Source organism: Mus pahari, chromosome 1 (genome assembly GCF_900095145.1).
Source record: "Mus pahari chromosome 1, PAHARI_EIJ_v1.1, whole genome shotgun sequence".
NCBI lineage: Eukaryota > Metazoa > Chordata > Mammalia > Rodentia > Muridae > Mus > Mus pahari.
Window position 1 is genome coordinate 119917617 of NC_034590.1, and position 4309 is coordinate 119921925.

Genomic DNA, 4309 nt, shown 5'->3' on the forward strand with positions numbered 1-4309 from the left:
TTTTTTTTTTTTTTTTTTTCCCCTACTTAGAAGCATTTAAGATTGGGCCGAGTCATCCAACGCTGATCAAAAATAGCAACCAGCAGGAGCGCAGACCCCGAGTCCTGTGTAAGCCCCGCCCCCACCTGAACAAGGGGGGAAAAAGCTGGAGGGTCGGGGCAGCAGGAGAGGGGGTCACGTGGGGGCCGGGCCGGACCCCCACGTGCGCCGCCTGCAGCCGCTTAGCGAAGCCCTTTGTCGGGAGCAGCCGCGTTCGTGCCGCACTCGGCGGCTTAAAATAAAGACAATGTTCCCAGCCTCCCTGCGGCTAAATCCGGCGCGAGTGCGGGGGTGGCGAGCGAGCCGGGCGGGAGCTCTTCTCCCCGCGCTGCCTCCCTTCTTCCCTCATGCCTCAGTTTCCCCAACTGGTATGAGGACACCTAGCCAAGCTAGGCGGGAATGCAAAAGGCGTGGTTCAACAGGAGGTACGGGGCTATAGACCCCTTCTTCTGAAGCTACACAGACTCCAGAACGCTGCATGGACCAAAGATGGGGACACTCAGGAGGAGGCAGAGGAAAGCTGGACACCCTCCCCTCCCGCCCACAAAATAAGTGTTTTTATTTCAAAAGGGACATGTGCAGAGGCGGTGGGAGAAAAGGGAGAGCAAGAAGATTGGGGGAAGGGGGCAAAGAGGAAGCTTGATTCAGACTCGGAAATGGATGTGGAGGCCTAACTCCCCCACTCTAAACCACGTGTACACGCACAAGTACACGCACCCCCACAGCTCTCGCAGCAAGCAACCCGCAACCTAAGGATGGCCCAGTAGGGGGCAGCCTGCCACAGGGACTGCTTGTTTTCTGACCTAACCCTAGGGTCTAATGCCCCCGAGGGTGAGAGGAGGAGCTGTTCAGATCCCCTGCACCCACACACACACACACACACACACACACCCAAAACTGTAGTATATGACCAAACACAGAGAGACAGCATACTGGGTACTCCTTGGCAGCCTCAAGAGTATTGATGCCCCCACACGTACCTGCCACCTGTGTCCTGTATCTGTTGGCCCAAGCCCCAGTGTCATCGTCAATTTCTTCCTTTTCTGGTTCCTTTGGCAACTGAGCTCCAGGCTCAACATTGGTAAGAAAATGAAGAGAGAAGAAGAATGGGTGCCCCGGACTCCAAAACCTTGAGCTTAGAGCCCAGGACCTGAGTCCAAACGGTGGCTCACCTGGAACCTACCTTCAGCGTTCTCCTTTCTCTCCTACATAAAGGCAATCTTGATTTCAGTCCTTCCCACCTCCCACCCAGGGCTTCATCACAGCCCATGGGGCAAAACACACAGGAGCTTTTAGTGTTTCCAATTCTCCTCGGTGGTCAACTCTCCAGGAAGTCTCTATTGGAGCAGTTGCTGGACCCAGGTACCTATGACAAAGCCCCCAGGAGGTGTCTCTGTCCCCCAGGAAACTCTACACAGAAATCCAAACCAGCCTGGGGGAGGGATGAGGGTCAAACCATAGGCTCAGAGGAGTGGCTCATACTCCCCAGGTACACACCTGTGAACCTAGAGTGGGAGTCAGGGGAGACAGAGTTTGACAAGCTGGGAGGAGAGCTGTCTGTCTGCCTGCCTGCCTGCCTGCCTGTCTGTATGTCTATCTAACAAGGGGAAGCTGGGGGTGGAGCAGTCAGGGAGGTAGATGCTACCTCACTTGTCAAAATTAGCCAATTCCACAGTTGGGCAACACTCAGACATACACTGAGCACAGACACACGCTCCCACATGCGTTCTGGCTCCAGATTGGCAGGGTCACACCTGGATTTACGTAGGCTGCATAATGACATGAGCACACATGTCATATCACACATGCCGGACCCTGAACAGCATATGGAACAAACACAGTTTCTCCAGTGCCCCACAAACCAGACACGCATATACCCTCACACCAGAGTGCACTGCCCAGCATGTGGGCTTGTCACTCAGTCCCAGGGTGGGTGAGCCAGCCCTCTGGGTCTGTTCCAAGTTGGAACCTCTCACGTGAGGCCCAATGTGTCATTTTCAAACAGAAGGAATATAGCTCCCTCACAGCAGGGAGGAAGAGCAGGGTGTGTGGCTGGGTGGGTGGGTGGGTGGGCGCGTGGGCATGTTCATGGGGGGGAGGGTATGCAAAGGAAGCAGGCATGTGAATAATGGGGCATGTGTGTCGGGGCATGTGTGTTGGGACATGGTGCACAGGAGTTGGGGGCTTTCCGGTTGGGTGGGGGAAGGTGCCCGGGAAACAGAGTGTGCCTTTGTGAGAGGGTGTGTGTGTGTGTGTGTGTGTGCCGCCAGTCTGTGTGCAGTGGGTGTGGGTGTTTGTCTCCCTGTATCCGCCTTCTCTCTCCTCTTGGACTTTTAGCTTTCCTGGGCTCTCTTTCCTCATGTCCTGTCTCCTCCCTCTCGAGGCTCAAAGTGGGTGCCCTTGTGGACGAGGGGGGCACACTCCAGGACTTAGTCCAACCCCAGATGCTGCCTGAGGCTTCCCTCCTGCTCCCCCTCCCTTTCTTTCCTCCCTTTCTTCCCTCCCTCTCTTTCCCTTCCTCCCTCCCCCCCAAGGCTGGCGTGCCAGGGGGTGGGACATGCCAATCACTGGCTGTGCCTCTCCGGCTGCCAGCACAGGGCGCAGCTCCCCCCGGGAGCCAGGTGTTTGGGTCCCAGGAGACACTGCAGGCCCCCGGAGAAGCACTGAAGCTGAGGACCCTACAGACCCCTCTCCGGTCCCATGGTGAGTACATTTGGGAGGGCTTGGGAGGGGCTGTGTTGAGCTGGGTGCAGAAGCATCAGGGTCCTCTGAGACAGGGCAGGGACAAGGATGAGACAGGAATGGGGGTGGATTCTTGAAAGGGGAGGTGGCCAGGGAGGGGTCTAGAGGCCAAGAGGGCTCTCTATCAGTGGGCATTGGCTGCTACAAACACCCTGTCTGCTGCTTCTCAGTGGATTCATCTGATGTTTTTCTGCGCTTTAGTTGGCAGAAGAGGTAAAGACCTTAGGAAACTCAACCTAGACTTTAGAAGAGACTAGATGGTCATGTGGCTAGCAGATCCCCGAGCACGCTAAAGGCAGAAGGGGAAGGGCAGGAGGCAGCCCTGGCTACCAGCACCTAGTTGAAGAGTGACCCCATGTACATACTTTTGGGGACACTAGTCCCAGAGCCTCCTTCTCTCCTCCTTCAGGAAACCCTGAATCCTACCTCCCCTATCCACCTTCAGCCCCCCAAGATGGATTGAATGAGGCTACTGGCCAGATGGACAAACTGGATGCCAAGGTGGGTGTTGGGCCAGAAGCCAGCAGGAGACCAGGCTAAAAGCCCTAGTGCTCTTTGGAGACAGATAAGCACATGGATAGCCACACCACCCAGACAATGTGGTCCTGGCATGCACGGGGACCCAGAGGGCCCTCCCTGTGTTTTTAGTATCTTTGGCTTGCTGAAGGCAGGTTGCGGGCAATACAATGGTGCTGATGCACACATGTGTTCCCTGACTCCAGTAAGGATGAGTTAAAGCCAGAGGCTCTGATTCGTGGAGTTGCCACCTCTAAGACAGGTGTCTGGAGAAGGGGCAGTTGGCTCATGAAAATCTGTTCACCTTAGGGGTTCTTAGTGCCAGTGGAGAGAGGTTCAGTTCTTCTTACAGTGCCTATCTATCTGCAGCTCATCCCATTGGCTCAGTGACCCCTGCCTCACTGGCTAGCAGTCTCCAGTAGCCAGTCTCCTGTCTCAGAGTAACCAGCTACTCCATGAGCTGCCCAAGAAAAGCTTTCTACCCTCTAATCTCAGCTACAAGGCAAACCATGATAGCTGTTGGGATACTTAAGAGGAGATGGTGGGACAGGGCTACAAAGTATCGTTCTGACTTCCGTGCTGGACTGGTAGCTTTGGTGGATCTTGAAGAGCAATAGGAAGTTCTAAGTGTCCAGAAAGGTCTAGGCAGAGCTGTCCCAATGTACGGTCAGAGAAAGTGGGGCTAAAAAGGCAAAATGAACTTACCCATGGCCCCGTTAGGGAGACATAGCAGCCCCGTTGGTAATTGAACCCCGTTCTCCTCACCCTCAGCATAATACTGTGCCGCCACCGCCTCCATGAACAGGAGGATAGGATATGGTGGGAAAGGGAAGGGTGTAGCAAGCTTTGTGAGCCAGGATCTTGGGCTCCCAAGCAGGCAGGCAGAGAAGAGGTGGGTGAACTGAGCTGAGTTTCTGCTCGGCTCTGATGCCATGGTGATGCCTAGAAGAATGGGGGAGGGAGGGAGGGAGGGAGGGAGAGAGAGAGAGAGAGAGAGAGAGGAAGAAGAAGA

General features: G+C 55.3%; 1 protein-coding gene across 2 annotated transcripts in view; it reads left to right on the top strand.

The window, feature by feature from the left end:
- Nucleotides 1–2287: 2287 nt before the first annotated feature.
- Nucleotides 2288–4309, top strand: part of Chrm1 (cholinergic receptor muscarinic 1) — a 16809-nt gene continuing 14787 nt past the window's right edge. Inside the window, exons 1-2 of one of the 2 annotated variants that reach the window (XM_029532233.1) lie at nucleotides 2288–2742; nucleotides 3191–3282. The gene's annotated coding sequence lies outside the window, so the exon portion shown is untranslated. The remainder of the gene's footprint in view (nucleotides 2743–3190; nucleotides 3283–4309) is intronic. The other variant, XM_021212701.2, reaches the window with a different exon arrangement.